Here is a 24,309-nt window from a genome sequence, read left to right on the forward strand (position 1 = left end):
TGAAATCATTTGCCTTTCATGGTCATTTTCAATTTAGGGAACAGCCAGAAATCGCACTGTACCAGATCCGTCAAATAAGGTGGATGTGGACACAGTGTAATGTTTTTATTCAACAGAAATTGTCATACTAGAAGGGATGTGTGACAAGGAGCGTTGTCATGTTGGAGAATGAAACCGTTTCAACATTTTCCTTGATTACTGATGTTGAAGGACATCCTGATCTTTTCACGTCTTCAACCGAGTCAGATCCATTACAAAATCGATCAAACCACTTGTAAACAGTCTTAATTGTTGGTGCAGTGTCACCATAAACCGATTTTAACATCTGAAACTTCATGTTAACGCGTTGCTTGATATCTATTATTAACGACAGACTTGAAAAACACACTTGAACTCAACAGTGGCTCACAAATGACTGACAGTATCAAAGAAGTTGAAACTTGTCACAAACTCGGCTCTAGAATGGACCTGTCAGAACCTGCATTGAATTGTTTTGCGTTGCTCATGGATGGTACTCTGCATCAACATACACCGTACTTTTTGATAACACCTTGTATGTATGTTCCAGCATCACTTCTGAACGGCTGGAGCGATTTTCATGAAACTTGGTACACATGTTTCTCATTGGTCGACTGAAAATACTGCAGGGTGAAATCAACCCTAACCCACCCCCTTCTGGGTAGGGTGGGGGGGTGATTGTGCGGTCTTGTATGCATGTTATCATCCAGTTGACACTCGCAACGACCAACAGAGGGCAAACTGGAGGTGACTGCCAGCATTCTTTATGTTTGAGCGCCACCGCGCCCCTGTTGCTTTTGAAATTGAGTTGGCCGGTTCCGAGCGTCAACTAGATGATAACATACATACAAGACCGCACGTTAGTGAGTCTTCATTGTATGTTAGTTTATTTTTATTTTTAGAGTTGTGTTTTTTTTTTAATTATATTTTTCTCAAGCAATTAAAAAAAAAACACTTTTTTCCTTCCAGGCAACACCGGATATTTCAGCTATGCTAGTGTAAAAAATAATATAAGAAATCCTTAAAGAGATTAATCAACAAATAGTTATGACTGTTTTATTTAATAAGTAAGATAATTTCAAGACAAACAGTAATTTAGGTTCCTCGAATTTGGAGAGTGTATACTGTTTTGTGGAGGCTTTGGATTTTACAATTAACATTCTCCAGCATCACATACAGCATTCTATGGTTTCTATCAAAAACTGTCAATCACTAATCAGACAGCTAGGCTGGGAATTCAAAGGATTGCTGCTTTTTCCCCAATGATCAAAAAAAAAATCGATAATAATTTATTGGAAACCAAAATACCAGCTTGAAGATGTTATTATCTGGTATGTTTGCCATTTTTATAGTCATTCCTTGCCTTTTAAAAATCACAAAGAAATTGCCTTGTGTTGTTTGGGAAGCCAAGAAATTCAGTGGTTACCTTGAATTTTTATTCAGTGACATTTTCAACAATACAAATTAAATACGCTCTTCCTCTGCACCATCTTATTTGCAGTGTGAGTGCCTCTGTTATTTTTTTTTATAGTTTTATTGTTTGCAACTCATTTTGTAGCGAATTTAATTCTTTTTAATTTTCCTGTTTATTATTATGCAATGCGAATTATAGGTCACTTGACCACAATTGTTGCGTTTGCGATGTAACTGGAAGTTCTGCTATAAATATGGCTGCAGCACAAGTTAAGTTTTCCTTCAGATGGATAAAAAATAAACAACAATCTTTAGTGCTAATTAGTTTTCTATTCTAAGCATGCCAAGTGCTAGGTTTGTTTCGGTTTCGATCCAATCTTTGCCTTTGAGCTTTGGTTTGCTTCAGTGCTTTGGTTGTTTGATATTTTTTAGTGATCTCCTTGTTCTGACCTTGACACTGACTATGAATCTAGTTCACGTTTTCATCTGTGGTCCACAGCAAACCCCAGAGACTCCATTTCATCACAGCTGCCATTTTGTGCGTTTTGGTTTAATCTGGTGACCTAGCTGTTGCAACAGAAAGTGTGCAGTGTGTGACATCAGCAAATCAAATGGGTAAAGGTCAGATTCATACACTTCCTGGTCATCCATGCTTGTAAATAATTCAACAAAACACAACTGGCTATGAGTTCTCTTCAATTTTCAATTATGATCGTGTCTTTCATTATATCATAGGTTACTCATAATAATTACTAACTTCTAACTCTTCTTGCTTGATTTTTTTTTTCACTTGATTTTGGTTTAACGTCTGGTTTGTTTGCAAGATATGTTTGACACCTTGTCACGTTTCTGACTTAGAGCAGTGTTTAAACGTTCAGAAAGAAGATCAGTTTCCTCAAACAGATGCTTATCTGCAGCAGACCTCGGAAGGTGTGTGTTGGTAGAAGTGAAGAACGTTCTACAGTCTGATGAAACTAAAATTGAGCTTTTTCACTAACAGACTAAATGTCACGTTTGAACAAAGTGCATTATCAAAAACACACCGTCTCCAATGTGAAGTATAGTGGTGGCTGCATGGTGAAGTATGGTGGTGGGGAAGTTGCTCTGCAGCAGGGTTTGGGTGGCTTGTGTGGGTAAAGTGAATGCAGCAAGATACAGGAAAATACTGGAAGAAAATTTGATGCAGTCTGCAAGAAACAATCACCTCGGGAGAAGAACCCCAAGAATAAAGCCAACGCTACACTGGAACGGCTTGCAAACAATAATGTTTAATGTCCAGGCGTGGCTGTGTCAGAGTCCAGATCTCAATCCAGCCCAGACTTTGTGGCTGTCCCCTCATGATCACCATGCAGCCTGACAGAGCTTAGGGAGAAGAAGAATGGGGAAAAATGGCAGTGATAGAGAGAGAGAGAGACCTGTGCCCACAGACTTGAGGCTGTCATGGCTGCCAAAGATGCATCTAATAAATACCAAATTAAATACTTATGCAATCAATTACCTTGTGTTTTATATTTCTAATTAATTTTGACCACTTTGCAGAGATCTGTTTTCACTGTCAGTAAAGAGACCTTGTCAAAAAAGACAGTTTCACCTGGGATTCAATGTTGGATAGCAATAAAATGTAAAAACTTCCAAGGGGGTGAACAGTTTTTAGAACCCTGGTCAGAAATGACTTTATAACATGTCCTGATTGCTGTGCCTCGATTTAGCCTCTAATCCAGCCAATCACATTTTGGCACTTGGCAGTTTTTTTAGCACTCCTAAAAGTCCTTTGAAGCAGTTAGCACCAGATGTCATATCCCTTTTCACTTCTGTTTCACAGCACAGTTAGGTGTCCCCTATGGGGTCTGCCAGTGGATTGTGAGTTTCTTGACAGGTAGGAAAGCAGTATGTGAGACTGCGTTCTTATATGTCGAATCCAATGTCAATTAGCCTAGGCTGCCCAAATCTGTGTTCTTTCAACCCTCCTGTTTTCACTTTATACAAATGACTGCAAAACCATGGACAAATGTGTAAAAAGTCTGCAGATGGCATAACTATAGTGGGTATCATTTCCAATAATGATGTGTCATTATTGAGGTGAAAAAAGAGAGGTGGACCATCTTGTAGAATAGTGTTCTTGTACCAACTTGGAGCTCAATGCTATTAAGACAGTGAAAATGAGAATTGATATCTGCCGACGAGTCACTAACTCTCCACCTTTGCAAAGTAATGGCCAAGCTGTGTCAGTGGTTCAGTCGTTTAAATTCCTGGGAACTACTGTTACTAATACAATAAAATGGGACAAGCACATTATCTCCATTATCAAGAAAGCCAGGCAGAGATTGTTCTTCCTTCGCTAGTTTAAGAAGCTTGGCATATCAAGGCGTATACTGTTATATTTTTATTCAGCCACTGTTGTGAGTATTGTGACCTCCTCCATCACTGTTTGGTTTCCTTCAGCCTCTTCTTATACTATATACACGTCTACGTGTGGAAGTGTGTGTGTGTCTGCCTGTCTGGGCCGGAAGTGAGAGGAGGAGTCGGAGTGAGGGCTCCATCTCCGAGGATACACAAGCGAGGCCAGCACGTCGGAAAAACAAAACCTCAGAAGAAAGAGTCACTCGCTTAGCTGCTAATGCACAAGCAATGCGAGCCCATTGGAAAACCAAAACCTGCTAGGAGAGAGATGCCCAGAGTAGTTCCATTCAACTACCTGATGTCTCTACATTTAATTTTTTTTTCTGCCGATTTGAATAGTTTCTAGGACCTCATGCTTTTTACAGCACAGGCTTACACAGCTAGTTTCATGGCAGCAGGCTTATTTGTTGAGCTGAGAAAATCATTTGCTATTGTGTTCCAATATTAAAAGATCTGTTCATCACCAGAACATAAAAAAAGAGAACAGAAAAGATTGCAGCTGACTCTGCCCATCCCAGCAGCCATCTGTTGATTAATTTGCCATCACAGAAGAGATGCAGGCCTATCATGAACCGAACTATATGCCATCTCTGCAGCTTCTTTCCCCAAATTATTCAGATCCTAAAACAACTTACATAGGGTTACACCTAACTGCTTTTGTGAAATATATCTGGTAACTGTGCTATTTGTCAATTTGTAAATACTTCATACTTGCTCAACTTGTACTATTTGATATCTTTATTATTTTGTATAGTTTTTCTATTTATTTGAGTTAACTATTGAAGTTTGTCAAGGTTTTGTTCAAGAAATTGCTCTATTTGTATAGTGGTTTGCACAGTGTCAGGTTAATTGTGTTGTCTAGAGTTGATAATGTCTTGTACTTCATGCTTGCACCCAACCAAAGTCAATTCTGGTATGTGTCACATGCTAACAATAAAGTGATTCTGATTGGCCAGTATGCTTTCTGAAGTTTCCTGTATTTTCATTTGTTTTGATAATCAATGGTTATTAATGTTTGACCTCAAAAAAAAAAAAGGCTTATTTCTCGGAACAAGAAGCATCCGGTGGATCAGACCTCCGTTTACCACCTTCTGGCCTTGAGTTCACCAAATGTGTTCAACACATTCTCAAAACTACTATCCATGTTGCTATTCTCCATGCTAAAACTTAAAAAGCTGTGGTTGCAGCTTTCATACAAGCGTATTGTGCAGTACCTAATGATGCCACCCGTGTTTCTTGATTCAAACTGGCACATGCTGAGAGAACAATAATAATCCTGAGCATTCTCCTGCTGTGCTTACTACTGAGCACTGTGACATCATGATAGACTCTACATTCTACAACTAACCCAAGAGAAAATGAAAGATTATCAAGAATCTAACTGTGTGACACAAAAGCCGAAGTTTGGTGAAAAAGCTGTGAGTGTTTCATTAGAAAGACAAGAGTGGCAAATTACACTTTCATGGACCGATGGCAAGGCATGGTGCTCATTAAAAACTACAGACAATCCCACTATTGCTACCCTTCTGAAGACAAAACATGGATTCTCTGTGTCAATGACACTGATTCTGTTTGAGTGCTTACTCCGGAACATCTCCAGGATGAGTATGTATGAAAACAACCTGCCATAGATGTGAAATTCTGAACTTAACTCACTCAAATAGTCTCAGAGTGAAAGTCGCGTTACTAAGGATGCTGCTCATTCGGGGTTCTTCTCTCAAACGACAGGGCTCTTCTTTGGGGGTTAAATTGTCTCCTCCATTAACCTGTAGATGGCACTGTTGTATAGTTACATGCGGTCAATGCAAAAGAGGGATGTTTAATTACTGACACTGCGTTTTTATTAAATCTGTAGACATCTTCTGTTGTTTTTTTTTTTGACGAACAGCATATAACGGAGGTACATTAATGTTGATAACATGCTTTTTATATTTTAACACAAATACTTCTGCATACCGGTCAGAAGTGAAGGTGGGGGAGGGGTGTACGGAAAACCAGTACTAGGAATTGAATAATTAGTGTCAAATCGTGATACACTTATAGTTTATTTTTACTTCATTTAATTTGATACATACCAGTTAAAAGATTGTCATTATTGCATTATGGTCACAAAGAGAAATAACATTTCAGTGACTGTTTGCGTCAGAAGGTAACTAGCAGTTCTTTGTTTGACCAATAAGAAAACAAGGGAGTGGGTCCTCAGTGGTCTGTCCTTCAGTCAAACATGGCAATAACACAAGCCCATAGAAACGTGTAAGAAACTGATGCTAAATATTATCTGAAATTGGAAAAAATCACATTCTCACTTAGAGGATCTGTACAAAACTTTTTCAAAAACTGGCAGGATGTAATCAATAACATTTTTTAAAAAAGCATTTAAATTGAGGAAGTGGATTCTCTTCCCTTTTGTTATTCTGTTTATTTATTTACTTATTTTTCTTACTATTAAAGTTTTATTCTGTTGGCCTAGCTGCTCCTTCTCATGGGTGGGGGTTGATTTGTTTCGAACCTAGTTTTGTAAAACTTGGAATGTTATTTGATTTTAATAAATTCAATAAAATTTAAAAAAAATGTGTAAGAAACACGAATATTGCCATGAGAAATGTGAACGCTCTCCGAAAGAAAACAAATGTGATCGATTTTCAACTTACATCTCCATGTCAATAAGTTTTAAACACTTTCAAGGATATTATTATTTACTTGCATGTCTTCAAAGCACCTAATTTTGGATTTTGTTTGTAATGTTCATTCAGCATTTTTCTTCCCTGGTAATTGACAAGACAAAGAAAAATTCCATTTCGCCATCAAACAAGAAGTAAATAAGTCCGTTACTAAACAGCTTGGACTTTATATTTGAAGCACACATCAATGCAATGCCTAACTACTCACTCATGATCAGACAAACACTTTCTACTGTACATTGGGAGGGTTGCTTTCAAAAATATATTTTGCAAAGTTATATAATGAGCTAAATCTCCTATGTACAGTAATCCCCCACTCTATCGCGGTTCAGCTATCGCGCTCCCGCTATATTGCGGAAAAATTAATTAAGTACATCCAACCTGTAGTGTACTTTGCAGCCAATTCATAACAAAGCATACGGTTTTTAGCAGACAAAGAGTTTTGCGTTACAGCACCAAGATGATTTCTTACAAAGCCCGTTATTGGCTGAAAGAGGAGACTCAACCAATCAGAGCAGATTTTATCCTCTTGGGCTCTGATTAACTGCTGCTAACGTGGTGTAATCTCGCAAGAACAGCGAGCGTGGGCCCCCAAAGAATCGCGTATCGTGTACCTTGCTTGTGGTCTGACTTTTGTGAGCTTTTCGTTTGTTTTAAGCCCTACGATGACTCCCAAGCGTCCTGCATCTTGTAAGCCTTCTGGTAACAGTTGAGTCTAAGCACCAGAGGAAGACCTTGACCATACAGGACAAGGTAAAACTGATGATGATTATTATTATGTTACTCATATCTTTAGCCCGACATCCGTGTATCATATGTGTATCCAAAGTGTGTTTTAATAAGTTTACATGTGTTTAAAGTGTGTGGGAGGAGTATTTTAAGGCTTTAACTATAAAAAAAATGTGGTCTTTCTGTATCGCTGATTTTCAACTATCTCGGGTGGGTCTGGAACGTAACTTCCGCGATAGGAGGGGGATCACTGTATTACACAATAAAATGGTTGTCAGATTAGAATTTGTAATGTTACTTATCACATACCTGTATTTTATTATTACTTCATTATTGTTCTTGAAGGACTCGCCACCACCCTGTATTATAATTAGCACGGTGGTTAAATAGACATTGGAATCTATTAAATCTCTGTGCCAAAAGTGCTCCGTCTAGACCAGCATTTGGAAATCATATTACATTTGGATGGGGAGCTCAATAAAATTTTTTACTCCCATGTAAATGGAAGTTTGGTGATCGGGTCAAAAATTTGCTATCGGGTTAAGTTCAGACATCAAGAAATGTGCATTTTAGCATGTTGTTCGCAGTAGTGTATGTGTCTGAAGAAAATCAAAACTGATTTTAAGGACTTGAAATTGCAATTGGCATTGGAAAATTGTTTTTTTATTTTTGTTTGTATTGAGTAGAGCTTCTGGATGACTACATCCTAGCAAAGATACAAAAAATTAGAACAAGCTTTTCCGAGATATCCACCCTTGAATCCTGAGATTTATGCACAAGGAATGGACCTACCTTTTTCAAACATGTTGTACCGTGTTTTCCTTGCTACAGGCTCTACATGTATTGTTGGTGCAGCTCATATCCTTCAAAAACTGTTTGAATGATGTCCATCGATAACTGCTGTAGAAAAATGATGCCGTTTTTTTGCATTGTGAGGAGCTCCTGGATGACTACACCTTATCACAGATACAACAATTTAGAACAAGTGCTTTCCAAGATGTCTGCCCTGAACGATGAGACCTATGTACATAGATTACTTCAGAAAAAATTAACCCATCTTTTTCACACAAGTTGCATCATGTTTGTCTTGTTACAGGCTCCATGCCTACTGCTTTTGGCCTGGTATTTATCCTTCAAAAACGGTTTGATTAAGTCCAACGATAACTTCCGTAGAAATTGTTTAATCTAACCAGGATTTTTTCAGTCTGCTCTATTTAGTCATGGGACCTGGCCTATTGATTTACAAAAGTTTTGCATAAATAATTTTTAAGATACATATAATTTATTAAATTGAGAATTTGCTTGTGTTCTGTTCTGTGTTGTATTGTATTGTATTGTCCCCCTCATTTTTGACACCCACTGCACGCCCAACCTACCTGGAAAGTAACCTGTGTGTGTGCGCGAGACCATCAATTATGTTGTCTGTTTCTTTTTTTTTTCAGAATTCACTGTCTTAATCTTCTTTATTTATTTATCTGGTTTGTACAATGCTATATACTGTATACGCTGCCTTTCTTTATTATATTCTGTAAGTGCCTTGAGCATGGGAAAGGCGATATATAAATAAAATGTATTATTATTATTATTATTATTAAAGGGGTCTCTCTTTGAAGTGCCTTTCCCAAGGTTTCGTCCATTTTTTCCCTACAAGGGTTTTTTGGGAGTTTTTACTTGTCTTCTTAGAGAGGTCAAAGGACAGGGCCTGTTAAAGTCCTTTGTGGCACTCATTGTATGATTTTGGGCTATACAAAAATAAATTGTATTGTATTTAAATATACATGTACTCACACACAGAGGCACATAGAAGTGCACACACACCCACACTTTAAGAAATACATGAGTCAAGACAGCTGACAGCTTGTTTGCCCTACCAGGGCACATGCTGGATGATGAAAAGAAAGAAATGAACACACAAACCTAGAGCTGTAAAGGGCAACATAGTTAGAGGCCTTAAGCCACCCTGAATCAACTTGTTTACTTCATTTGACCCGGTGTGTTTCAGAGCTGGTCGTTTTGTTCACTTTCCAGTTCATTTTATTTATTTTTTTTGTGTTGTGGCGGACGGCTGGGGATCCTCACCTGGAAGGAACAGGAATGGGACAATACCTCCCCCAGACCACAAGAGGGCAGCCACCCTGGTCTGCATTGGGGTAATGGGATCAGAGCTTAGAAGCTCAACCCTGTTGGGGCCATGGCCTCTGCCAGGGGGCACCCAGATGATTACAGAGTCTTGGACTGCAGCACTTCCTCCACACCAGGAAGTGCTGATGGAAGATCATCACGGAACACCTGGATCACATCCGGGGTATTATAAAACTCCATTAGATGAGCCGGAGTCAGGAGGAAGAGGACGGAGCTTGCGAGGAGTAGAGGCGGCAGAAGAATTGAGAGAGAGTAAAGAGAAGAAGGGACTGTGAGCTAATTTGGGGCTGTTCAGTGCATTGTGTGGTGTTGTAAGACGTGAAAAGGAAAAAACTGTGTGTGGTTTTCGACAATTGAGGTCTGTCTCTCTATGTTCAAGGGCGTATCTACCACAGTGTACATAATAAATAATTATATTAATGTACTTGACTGTATATCATTGTAATGTAAACTGTTGTTTTGAATGATTTCCTGCGGTATCATTAAAGTGAAATTTGCATGGAAGTACGATGTTGAGCATTTCATAATGATTTTAAATTGCAGAATCAAAAAGATGTTTCTTCCTTGTTGCCTTTTCAGTGGAAGGTCTTGCAACAGGGACTGACTTTGGAAGTTCCTTTATAATTTCAAAAGAAACTAAATGACTAGCCTGGATTCAAGATGTAATCTAAGCTGGTATAGTTTTAAGTTTAAGTTGAAATTCATCGAATGTTCAGTGAGTAACGTCAGACCCGGAGAGCTGCAGTGGCTGAAGGTTTTTGTACCAACCCAAGTCAGTTGTTGCTGATGAAGCTCTTATTGCTCCAGTGACATTTTTCTGCTTCATTTTAGTTGTCTCACTTTTTAAGATTTTGAACGCTTAATCGCTTATTTTAGTCTTCACTTATTGTTAAAGGCTCCATATTAGCAGTAAGATGCAAATTAGAACATTAGAACACTCTAGACAAGAACAGGCCATTCAGCCCAACAAAGCTTGCCAGTCCTATCCACTTCATTTTTGGTCATATAACGACAAGTCAAGTTTTGAAGGTCCCTAAAGTCCTTAATGACAAAGGAACCAACAGTTCTCCATCTAGCATGTTTCCATTTTACACCTGTGTGTATTCATCGTGCACTGTTTGGTTTAATAAAATACTTAGAATGAAACTGAATGACTTCAAATCATTTGGGTGATTTTGCAATCAGAATGGAGCCCCCCGAAGACTACCTGATTGATTTCTGTTAAGAGAAGATGAAGACCTCTTTTAGTTTATCTCATTTTCTTCCTGTTATATACACCACCGAGCGTTCTTTTTTGTTTGTCTTTATTTATGTTGGAATTAACATACATATATTTTGGAATGTCTGACACCTTACATTCCAAATCGTAACCTTAGATCTTCAAATGAGTGTCTGCTTAGAATTCCAAGAGCTAAACTTAAAAGAAGTGGTGAGGCGGGCAGCCTTCTGCTGTTATGCACCTAAAATCTGCAATAGCTTGTCAATAGGAATTCGCCAGGCTAATACAGTGAAGAACTTTAAAAAACTGCTAAAAACTCATTATTTTAATATGGCTCTCTCATAGCTTCATTTTAGTTTAATCCTGCTGCTCTGTATATTCAATTAATTATCATTATTATTCATGGTGGCTCCAAAATCTGTACTAACCCCTACTTTCTCTTCTGTTCTTTTTCCGGTTTTCTGTAGTGGCGACCTGCACCACTACCATCACCTAATCAAAGCACCATGATGTCCTTACATTGTGATGGATTAAAGACCAGAAGTCCACATGACCGTCATCATCAAGTCCTTCCATGAGAACCCTGAATACAATGAGGACTGATTGATGTCATTTATGTGAGGTAGAATGCCTAGAGGGGGCTGGGTGGTCTCATGGCCTTGGAACCCCTGCAGATTTTATTTTTTCTATAGCCGTCTGGAGTTTTCATTGTTTTTTCTGTCCTCCCTGACCATCGGACCTTACTTTTATTCTGTTTTAATTAGTGTTCTCTTATTTTAATTATTTTGTCTTTTTTTCTCTTTCTTCATCATGTAAAGCACTTTGAGCTACATCATTTGTATGTGTAGCAGTAGAAGTTCTGATCCACCTCTTGAACCCTCAGGTACGACTCCAAACACCAGGTGAAAGTCCAAGACTTCTTTATTTTCTTATAATACGGTGCACCAAGCACCCTCCACTCCACACTACTCATATAAATACAACAATTCTCTCAATACTCACTCCTCCTCTACCAGACACTTCACCACCCTACCTCCCAGCTCAGCTCAATGTATGGGCTTTCCCAGAGTCCTTTATACCCCCTGACCCGGAGGTGTTTCTGTTCCATTACCCACAAGTCCTTATTCCTTCCGGGTCAGGGTAAACAGTCCTTATCTTCAACCCGAGAGCATGTCGCTTCTTCCTGTCATGGGATTATGATGCACTTCTGGGTTATAGGGCATATATGAGTCCACGAGCCTCCCTGCAGCGACTCCCGGTGGTCCCCAAGGTATCCAGCAAGGCTGTGTATAAAAACTACATAGTCCATGAGGCCCTGCTGGAATTCGGGGCCCGTCCATGCTGTCGGGAGAGCTCCTCCTGGCAGCCTGGGGGTGAGGGCTGGAAACTCTCACCAGCCATCCATCACATATGAAAATGTGCTATAGAAATAAATGTTGTTGTTAACAAGGGTGACCCAGCTGGCACCCCAACACTTTCTAGATGTGACGAGTGTCCTTCCAATCATCCACATCACTTTCTTTAGAGTACATGAAGGCTCTTTAATGAAACTGATTTTTAATTTCAAGAAATAGATCAGTATATGATACAAATTCTGCTAATTCACATTATTTTGGAATTATGTAATTCTCTCTTATAATACTCATATTGCTGTAAGGTTTTCCAGGTAAGGAAAAAAAAAAACGTTTTGAGTTCTACTTAATAATAATGATGTATGTCGATTAACACACCAAAGTAAGAATTTGACTGTGCTCTGTACACGTGGTAACAATGATCCTATAACCCTATAATGTTTCCATGGGCAGAATAATAACTTGGCAATGTAGCTTTGACACACAAGTGCCACAGTAGAATACAGAGAACAGAAAACGAATAAAGAAGGGTGACTAACAGGCTCATATTGATTGCCAAGCTTTTGTTTTTGAGCAAATGACTAACATTGACTAAGAATGACTAACATGGCACGCTTGCATATTCCCATGCTTACATCAGAATGTTTAAGGTTAACAACTGATTTCTTGAATATGAAATCTTTGTCCAGGATTTGTTACATTGTGATTTCTTAATAAACTTGGATACAGAATGTGAGAAAGGGGAAAAGTGTAAATGTGTGGCAAAGGAGGAAGAGTTTACTGCAGTACAACTGAAGATGGAATAGACAGTGAAACAGTGGTCATGTAATGTACAATGGGTGGTCTATAGGGCAGCGTGTGAGTCAGCCCCTCAACTACAAAGCAAGAACACCAGGAAATGCAGACAGATATGTTTTGGTAAGGCGTTGATCAGACAAAAAAGCAGGTGGGTATACATAGAATTTAAAAAAGATGAATGAAATAAAGCCCTAGGTATTCTACTAGCCTTGGCTAATAAAGGTCTTTCAGCCCTGTCTGCCTGGTTGGGTGCCTTAATGCATGTGACACCTTTAAACTGTCCTCTTACACATTTTCCATACGTTTTTATTCCTTTTGTCTTATTTTATAGCACTTTGAGCAACATCGTTGCATGAAAATGCGCTATATAAATAAATAAATATTGTTGATCAATCCATCATTAAGCTCTTACCACCATCTGTCCTCTTGACTTCAAGTCTAACATGCTGGGGTTAGCATTAGGCCTGGCCCAGGACAAACTTCTGGGCATGTTCTGGAGATAACTTGTGTGATCTGAAAATGATCTTAGGGACATCTAGAGTTCATTTTAGTGGCCCCAGGTATCTCAACAATTCAGAGACCACCTGTTAAAAGGAGTAAGTTCTCAGGGGTGAGGGTTGATTTGTTTTCAATCCTATTTTTGTAAAAATTGATCTATTTGTATGGATTGTTGTGTGATTACAATAAAATTATAAAAAATAAATAAAGTAAAAAATAAAAGGAATAAGTCCTGTGCTCTGTACTCTTTTTACTTGTGACTGTATTGCTAATCAGGAAAACACCAGAACTGCTGACGATACCCTAGTCATTGGTCTGATTACTGGGGGGATTAGTCTGCCTACAGGAAGGAAGTGATGGATCCGGTAGAATGGTAACAGGTCAACAATCTCCCATTACATTTCAGTAAGACAAAGGAGATGATTGTAGACCTGTGGAAAAGAAGGGAAAAATACAAAGCGCTGCACATTACTGAAACCAAATTAGAGAGAATTATCATCTTCCAGTTTCTTGGCATCTATAAACTGTCTGTACTTCAGGAGAAGGTTAAAGTAATTTGATATGTCAGCAAAGATCCTTTAGCAGTTTTTACAGGTGTACTATCGAGAGCATCCTGACCAGTGCTGTAACCATCTGGTTTGAGAATTGCTCTGTAGAGGAACGCAAAGCTTTCATCTGGTCACCCTAGTAAATTATAGTATCAGTGAAATAGTTAATCATTATAATCTGCAAATAATGGAGCTGTGAGGTTGGATTAGTGTAAAGTTAATATTGATATTTTATTGATTTTACTAGGGGGTTACCCCTGCTCACTTTGCTCATAACTTACCCCACATTCCTCTCCATGCCAGCCACTTCCTGTTTCTGCCACTCACGTTGTGAAAAGGGGGACTCAATGCACCCCAAGGAGAAGCGGTCGCTCCTCCGAAACCCCCTCTTAAGCGGTGATAAAATGGGAAACAAATGCAGTTTTTTTTTTACCTCCTCTTTGCTCAATCAGCTGCTGGCTTGCTGCTGCTGATCTGCCTGTCGCGTGGTGCTTCAAACATTTAAAACCCTGTACAGCAGCTGTCCTACTCTTTGTCTTTTATTTCCAGCCCCAGGCGTCGTTAAGTCTTTTGGCACAAAGTCTCGTCTCACGGGATGTGAGTTCTTGATATTTTTTAGTGTATAAATGTATAAGTGTATATAATAATAAAAACGGAATAAGAATCTGAAAATCAAACAACATCACATTAAAGTTCGATAAATTCTGAAACGAATGATACCAAACATATATATGTAGATTTTAAAATAAGTCTGATTAAAAGCGTGACAAAAAGTGACATAAAATTGCTGCACAAAATCGTTGCACTTTTAGACTTAGGATTTTATATATAGAGTAGATATTATATATATGCACAGATAAAGGTTTGCTCTGCTTTCTTGTGTTTTATACTTTTACTAGACAAAGAGCCCGTTTCGACAACGTAAAATGAAATGGGCACGAGTGGAATAGTATAATATATAATACGTATAAGCACCACAAACCTGATATAGGTGTATTGAATGAATGCGTAATTAGGCCTCGAGCTGTAGTCGAAATCGCCTTTCATGCCTCTAGAGCTTTAATCAAAGTCTCCTTTCTCTTTGAATTTTCGCGGCCGTAGTCGCCTTTCTCTTTGAATTTTCGCGACCATAAATCTGCCGCCTGCCGCGATGTCGGTCTCGTAAAGTTTTTCGGGCAGCTGTGCAGAAGGCGACTGCGCAGAAAGCTTCGGACATGCGCAGAAGGCGACTGCGCATTTGGCTTTGGATGGACGTGAGTGAGTGAGGAGACTGGCGAATTATGTATTAAGATAGGTAGATCACTTAATGTACCTGTTATAAGTTAAAGTAGGGAGGAATGAGGGGCTCATGGATTTGCTCTCTTCTGAGTGTGCTCAAGCCGCATCTCATGCACACTCAGTCAGTAACAGCGACTTCCTACCTACTCATGCAGATCTGCTCGTATTTCATTAACTAAAATTGTGGGTCTCTTTGCTTTCGGTAGTAGCTATCAGCAGTGAAAACAGCAAAATACACAAACTATACAAGTTGGTATAACTGCTGTCAGTAAACTTGAAACAGTAAACTAATTTGTAGCTGACATTGCACAGAATGCTTCTTCATTTTAAGACAGATGAGTCTACAAATTTGTCAATGCTTTTCAATGGGAGATTTTGAAATTTTAAAACTATGCATGGCTTGATCTGTTCAAACTATGTCAACAGAAATGGAAAAGCATGCCAGAGTTCAAAAAAATTGGTCCACAGGGGGCAGAGTTCTTTCATGCGGACAGACAGACGGACAAACAGGCAGACAGGGGCTATCGCAATAGGTGCCTTTTGTATTCTACGTGAATGCACCTAAACATGTGTACATTTCTTATTTGATTTGGTTAGCCTTGTTTAAAGTTCCATTCAGATTTGTCTATTGCCTTGTGTCTGATGCTCTTGGAACACTTTTCTAAATTTGACTACACAAATTCAGAAGATGGGTAGATTAATTAACCCTCTCTGTTTTCATTTAATTAATCTATTACCACTTGCATAAAGTGCAAAAGCGGCTACTTTATTACCGTCTTTACAACTTGTCTGTATTTCAGTCTGCTTGTCTGCATAGAACAGCTCAGCTTTCAGTGAGTTGATTTTGCTGATTCCATTATTATTCAAGAAATTTGTTGGAGAAAGTTCAGTTTTCATGAAAATATCTAAAATTAAGGTCACTGTACAAATTTCGGAAATTTCATGAACTTCCGCTTAACAAGCATTGGCAAGTTTTCAACATCATCTGTCTTAAAAAAAATTCTGCGTGACCTCAATTACTCATTAATTTACTATTTGAAATTTACTGTGAGAAAACCAACCAACCAACTTCAATGAAGTTGTTTGTACCATTTCCTCTTTTATACATCTGATAGCCGCTCCTGTTGGCAAAGCATATCCCCATTAGAAGTTACTAGAACGGCAGCAGGAGCTCGGCATCACTTCAGCTGCTTGCGCATGTCTGGTTAGACTTCAACATAAATTAATACATTTTACACCTCCACCACATAGTTCTTTCACATATGTTATGTTTCAGAAATATGATCTGTAACTAGGCAAAGATAATTTACAACTAATAACTAGCAATAGGACGTTGCTTGAGTTGCAATCAGGTGATTATGAAAGCTAGTTCAAACACTACAGCCTATTTGGGCTCAGTTTTTAATTGTATTATATTATAGCATACTATTAAAAAATGTATTTATTGGAAAGGGGGTGGCACGGTGGTGCAGTGGTAGCGCTGCTGCCTCACAGTTAAGAGACTCGGGTTCGCTTCCCGGGTCCTCCCTGCGTGGAGTTTGCATGTTCTCCCCGTGTCTGCGTGGGTTTCCTCCGGGCGCTCCGGTTTCCTCCCACAGTCCAAAGACATGCAGGTTAGGTGGACTGGTGATTCTAAATTGGCCCTAGTGTGTGCTTGGTGTGGGGGTGGGTTTGTGTGTGTCCTGCGGTGGGTTGGCACCCTGCCTGGGATTGGTTCCTGCCTTGTGCCCTGTGTTGGCTGGGATTGGCTCCAGCAGACCCCCGTGACTCTGTGTTCGGATTCAGCGGGTTGGAAAATGGATGGATGGATGGATGTATTGGAAAGGAAGTTGAGAACGCAGACTTGCAAAATGCTGTAGTTGCTGTGGTGTGTTGGTTAGAACACAGGAACTAATCCAACCATTTCAGGAACATTGCTTTAATGTTGAAATGCCAGAAATTCACTTGAAGTAAAACAACTGTACAGGTAAGTGAGAATGTGTGTGAGATCAGTAGAGGAGTAGTGTTGGTCACCTGTTCTCTTTATTATTTATTTTTATTTAAAATCTTATTGTCCAACACAATGTGTTCTGGGAAAACTGAAAGGGAAAACAAGATTTAGAGTATTTTGGCTTAATTAGAAAGGGCTGCTTTTGATTCCCAGGTGAATATAACCTTGAGCTTATGATAATGATAGAGTAACATTTTGTTTTGAAAAACTAAATGAAAAAACTGTGATGGCACGCTCTGCTAACAGAATTGAAAACAGGTGCCAGAAAGAGTTAGGGAAAGTGACTTCCAGTTTTTCAGTGACCATGCTTCAGCGCCTTAAAGGTACACAAGCCTTTTTTACAGTATGTTATATACCTGTCACAAACCTCAGCGGGAGAAGTGATTTAAGATGATGGAATTGAAGGAAATGTTATGTATGTTACTAAAACATCTAATATTTTTGAATATGAGTTAGTGTTACAAAAATATTCCATAGACAAAAATGATATAACTCTGTTTTGTCTAAGTAAGTAAACACAACATAAAAATGCTAAAACTTTCAAAAAAAGTTAACATTTCCTGAATGTCACACACGTGCACATAAGGAACAGCTGAAAAGCTCTAGTGACAGTAATTCTACCTCCGCTCCAGGGGTTGGCGCTGTGTCTTGATGCCCTTTCTCTTCCTCACTTTGCATACCGGTTGATTCTTGGCTATAACACCTTTGATCTCACTTCCAGTATCCTCCAACCTGGACCAAACGTCTTCCTGCCAGAAGGACTCAACACCAGAAGCCCCGCCAGTATCTTGTTAGTATCTTGAAAGGAGTTTCACAACTTACTGTGTGCTCTTACTTTTGTGGAAACCTTTAATTAAACCAGGCTGGTACCCTAACTCTTTATCACTGTCTTGTCCTTGTCTTACAATCTGAATGTTGGCATCAAGTGTACATTTTTAAAGTTTTTATTCTATGTTAATATTTAAAGGCCGGCACACACCAAATTATTTGTTTTGATTTTTTTTTTTTTCTGATTTTGCTAGGTTCATTTGAAAAATGGCTTTCAATTAGACCCCACTTCACACCTAGGAGGTGTCATCGACACGTAAACTCTATTCTGGTTATTGTAAAAAACAGAAGACTCATGAAATAAGAGTTGCTTTAGTGTCCCACTGTGTTCAAATTCTGAACATCCTTTCCTTGAATTTTCAACAGCTTTACAACATAGTGAAGAAAATGGATCTAACCAATCAAAAGAGACAAAAGAACACAATTTTTTATGCCATGGCAGCATTTCTGTTTGTAGCTGGCACTTTAAATCTGGTATATACATAAAGTTTGCGAGCTGCCTTAAGTTTGATCCTGCACCTTTTTAGCGGGATCAACTTTGGTGTCGGACTGACAATAGGAATCGGCTTTCAACAAATCAAATGCTTGTCTCAGAATTAACGTGAGGGAGTTTGCAGTGAAGCAAAACAGCACAGCAAGTCCATCCTCAAGGGAACACGACTATGGAACAACACCGGCTCTTAGCCAGTATATACCGTACTGCTTAACGTAACGTGGGATTCAGTTATTTTTTTTCTGTCTAATAATATGAGTTTAAATGTTGTATTTCTGCACATTTCGTGTCAGAAAGCTAATAACTTACATACAAAAAACTTCAAAAAACTTTTGAAAAGAATGTAAAGATAGATGGTCTCTAGGTAAACATTGCTCAAATATGGTGTGGTCGACCGAGGCGATGACAGGCTGATACTGTTGGGATACCAACCCGGCTGTCCATGTTTATTTTACGATTTAACAAAACAACACACAATAGTGTTCAAAAAGAAACAAAAAAGTTGCCCCCGTAATACACAGGATAGCTTAGTCAGAATGGCTAGGGTGAATATAAGTAAGCTGTGGAGCTCTTCTTCTTCTTAAGTCGCTTGGAGAACAAGTAACGCCTCCTTCTGGGTGGGATCGGAAGTGGCTAAGTCAGTTGCCCTCACTCTTCAGTTTCTCTGAACTGTGGAGGAAGAAGAAGAGAAGACAGTTACCAGCAGCACCCCATAATGGCTCAGGGTGCTAGCACATACCTGGGAAGAACACAGAAGATGATTCTCTGATGTACACATGTAACAATGGTTATTTTATAAGATTACAGCTAATTTACTTTTTTTACTCTATATTAAAATATACTGAACTTTGTCGAAATGGTGCGAGCGTAAATTAAATATAAAAAAATGGATCAGTTGAAACTGTTAGCTTACTGCCATAAGAAAGTTAACAGAATAGCCTTAGTAACTATAAAGAAATTCCCCCATAAAAAACGCATAGCTCTGGCCCAGTTCCGGTTCTTTTGTAGTGTAGTCCTTTTCAGGAATACTTGCAAATATCGATTATTGGAAGTAAAAGGAGGGAAGAGGAAAAAACGTGATCTACTGCTGGCTAACTAACACAGAGTAAGTAGGTTTACCAGTGTATGTGTCACTTTCGAATTTTATGAAAAGGGCTCATTGATTTCCCTGTGTAAATTACTTCCTAAAGTATATTTTCTAGATTATATGTTACCAGCAGATGCAAAATCCTTTTGACTGCATTAGAGAAGCAGCATGGATGAAGCTAATGTAGACTCATTTGCCAGTATACAAGTCAACTTATTAATGGCATTGATTTTTTTATCTACTTCATTGAATAGAAGCTGTTTATAAGTTTCACGATATCACGCAAAAAATAGCATTTGTCTTAATTTATTCAAATCACATTTAACGTGAAATATGAGCTAAATGGTATTTACTACAGTATGAATGAAGAACCAGCAAAGAAAAGCAGCCATTAATTGACGTGAAGGATGTGCAGATCCCAGTTATAATGCTACCATACTTTTACAAATAGGAATATCTTTGTTTTCAAGAATGGTATTCCTTGTCAGAAAGATAAGTTGACCATTAACAGAAACTGAGTGATGACCTTTCTAATCTAAAATAACACACAACATCTGCTATTACATGGTAGGAACATGAAATAATCAACGTCCAAAATCCCATTTTTATGGTATAAACTTGATAGCAGGAATAAACAAAGATTACATAGTTGATATTCTGAAAATGTATAACTAGCTGTATTTTAAATGAGCCAAAGGATAAAAACACTTCTGTCTGTTTGAACACTCTTTTGTCTACGTGCTCACAAACATTCAGTTCAAATTCTGTAAGCATGAGTGTTTACTGAAAAATTTCTTTTCTCCTAGAAATGAATACAAACTAATGATTTGGTTGTACTATATCATAAGTGACAATTTTCAAATTAAACACCATTAACAATAATAAAAACAGTTTTGTTTTAAAGGTAATACTTTGTTGAAACTAATTTTGCCTGCTGAATATGAAGGTTGTCATGTTTTTGGATGGTTGTTTTGTCTTCCTTTACCAATTAAGGCATTTAATATATTTTCACGTATGTGCATCAGGGATGTCCTCGCTGGCTCAGTTGAGGTATGTAGTAACCCACAGGGATGAGGGGCGGCACTGCCGCTAACGATGTTGTCTCCTTCTTTCCCCACGGTTTCAAGAAGCCACCTGAGGAAGGCAATTAACCCTTCCATTCCTGCCACCATAAAACCCTGGACGTCCCAGAAGGACGTGTCATTTACTTACCAGAGCAACCGCCCCAGACAGAGCTCAGCTAGAAGCAGCAAAGCCTGATTTCATTTTCTGACAATACTGTTGAAGGGACAAATGCTTGTGAGCATCTTTTTTGTTTTTCTTTCATTTCAATTTCTTTCTCCGGACAATAAACAGGATGATCCAGTTGGAGCCCCAAAATTTTGGTGCGCTTTCCGAAGCTCTCATTACTGCACCAGCCCGGGACGTCAACAGAGTGGAAGGACCAGGGGAGTGGGCATTGGTGACGCAATACCTTCCCAAGGGCACTAGAGGGCAGTCCTCTTGTGCGGCTGTGGCACCATAGATTCCTGCAGGGCATATCGGGAGCTGAAGTTTGGTTAAGCCCTGTTGGGTTCCATGGGCACTGTATCCAGCAGGGGGTGCTAGCTCCCTTGTTAGAATTAGTTCTTTTGTAATTGTGGTGTGTTACATAACCCAAAACTATATAGATATAATATAAAAAGGTGATACCCCTCCCTTAGTGATATGGCGGTAAGAAATCACATAGGAGAAATAATTTAGCTTTCTTTAATGGCGGATTACGCGGCATAACAGACGAAGGAAGCCATGACAAGACCTTCAGGAGTGGGGGCCGGATGTATAGACTCTGCCATTTTTGTCGCTGCATTGGAAGGATTTTCCAGATTGGATGACATTACCTCCCATCCATCCGTCGGCTTCAAAGGTGTGCCGGGCAATGTTCCAAGGCTTTATACTCTTTCTTCATGTGCAGGCCCCCACTTCGGTGAATCATGCCATTCCAAACAAGGAAAAATGAAGGATCCAGTTTCATGCTGAGTTTGACACACAATATAATTGTATACAATTGGCCCTCAGTCTGATTGAACATTTCACAGCTGTCCTTAACTTGTCTTGTCTTAAAATGCTTGCCTAGCAGATCTTATATGGTGAACTCCTGTGTGCGATATCTGTCTTTGTGTTAGCTGTACATGTGAGTAGAATGAAAAGTACATTTATAAAATATTTTTGTACAGAGCACAATGATATATTAAACATATAAACTTATTACAGGGACCACCAGGTGAAGCTGCAGAGACCTATAAAGGACTTCCAGTGCATCTGGGAGTGATTCCGGGTAATACAGATGAGCCACCTGGAACACTCCTGGGACCTGAATAAGAGGAGCCGCCTCACTCCATTGAATGGAGGAAGAAGACAAAGCCTGAGGAGGAGTGGAGGCGGATGGACTGGCGGCAAGAAGGGATTGTGTATTGGTGTGTGGGTGCTGGTGATTGTGCATTTTAAACTGTAAATAAACCAGGTGTTGTGTTGAACCCGTGTCCTGTCTGTGTGTGTCTGGGTTAGGGTGGCTGTACACCCCTTGGTGGCTCACAGTATATATATATATATATATATATATATATATATATATATATATATATATATATATATATATATATATATGTATATAAAGTCACACAAATGCAATTGGCAGACAACTTGAGGACTTATTTAGTGCTAATGCCACCCCTGAGTCGAGGGCTGACAGTATTGCCTAATGTTTCATCTCCTCCTCACTCCCTTGTAGATCAGATGGCTGGCAGTAACAGTGAGGTCACTTCCGGGTCATGGTTACTTGGACCCGCCCCTTCCTGTCTGGCTTCTTCTTCTCCACTACCATCTTGAGTCAGTCTAGCTGATGACTTGTGTCTGGAATGATGTTGCACTAATTTTGCAATTATCTTTTTTGTTTTGTCAAAAATATACATTGTTCTGAACTCTTTATCTCTCTCCTGTGTTTTATCTTGTATATATATATATATATATATATATATATATATATATATATATATATATATATTATATATGTATATATCCATTCATCCATTTTCCAACCCGCAGAATCCGAACACAGGGTCACAGGGGTCCGCCGGATCCAATCCCAGCCAACACAGGGCACAAGGCAGGAACCAATCCTGGGCAGGGGGCCAACCCACCGCAGTATATATATATATATATATATATATATATATATATATATATATATATATATATATATATATATATATATATATACAGTGAGGAACATAAGTATTTGAACACCATGCGATTTTGCAAGTTCTCCCACTTAGAAATCATGGAGGGGTTTGAAATTCACATTGTAGGTGCATTCCCACTGTGAGAGACAGAATGTAAAAAAAAAATTCAGGAAATCCCACTGTATGATTTGTACAGAATTTGAGAGATGAAGAGATTCAGGTAAGTACCATGTGACAACCCCTCGTCTTGCGATATTTCACTCACCTTTAGGCTTTTTGACTGCCTCCTAATCGCATGTGTGTGACAATATATATATTGTACATACAGTGTGTTAATATGTACCCTAAGTTCTTGTCAATAAGCCGCGGCTTATCTAAGGAAAAAAGTTGTGAAAATGAAAAAATAGAATATCGGCTTATACATAAGTCCGGCTTATACATCCATCGCGGGGGTTGCGTTCCAGAGCCACCCGCGAAATAAGAATATCCGCGAAGTAGAAACCATATGTTTATATGGTTATTTTTATATTGTCATGCTTGGGTCACAGATTTGCGCAGAAACACAGGAGGTTGTAGAGAGACAGGAACGTTATTCAAACACTGCAAACAAACATTTGTCTCTTTTTCAAAAGTTTAAACTGTGCTCCATGACAAGACAGAGATGACAGTTCTGTCTCACAATTAAAAGAATGCAAACATATCTTCCTTTTCAAAGGAGTGCAAAGCAAGCAGTCAAAAAAAAAATCAATAGGGTTTTTTGGCTTTTAAGTATGCGAAGCACCGCCGGTACAACGCTGTTGAAGGCGGCAGCTCACACCCCCTCCGTCAGGAGCAGGAAGAGAGAGGAAGAGAGAGAGAGAGACAGATAGAGAGAGACAGATAAAAAAAATCAATACGTGCCCTTTGAGCTTTTAAGTATGCGAAGCTCCGTGCAGCATTTCTTTCAGGAAGCAGCTGCACACAGCCCCCCTGCTCACACCCCCCTACGTCAGCGCAAGAGAGAGAGAGAGAGAGAGAGAGAGAGAGAGAGAGAGAGAGAGAGAGAGAAAATAAGCTGGATACCTTCTCAGCCATCTGCCAATAGCGTCCCTTGTATGAAATCAACTGGGCAAACCAACTGAGGAAGCATGTACCAGAAATTAAAAGACCCATTGTCCGCAGAAATCCGCGATATATATTTAAATATGCTTACATATAAAATCACAATTTAAATGACCGCTACGCGCTCGTGTTGACTCGGCGACGCCCAGAGCAGAAAGAACGCGCTCCGGCCGCTCCAACCGCGCCATGCGGGGAGTGAGAGAGACGGCAATATCTCACACTCTCTCCCCCCTTAAAGAAATTAAATGGGCGCGAGTGAGACCACTGACCTCCCTCCCTTCTATTAGTTATAGGTTATAGTACGTTCGGCTTATCCATGAGTCCGGCTTATCTATGATACGATTTTATTTTAAAAATTCGTATGATTTTTGGTCTCCGGCTAATACATGAGTCCGGCTTATAGACAAGAACTTAGGGTATATAGAAATATGTGTGTGTGTGTGTCCTGCTGAGAAATGGACAGGTGATTTTGTTACTGAGCCAGGAGAAGTGCATAAAAAAGAAACCAAAACA

This window comes from Erpetoichthys calabaricus, chromosome 13 (genome assembly GCF_900747795.2).
Source record: "Erpetoichthys calabaricus chromosome 13, fErpCal1.3, whole genome shotgun sequence".
Classification (NCBI taxonomy): Eukaryota; Metazoa; Chordata; class Cladistia; order Polypteriformes; family Polypteridae; genus Erpetoichthys; species Erpetoichthys calabaricus.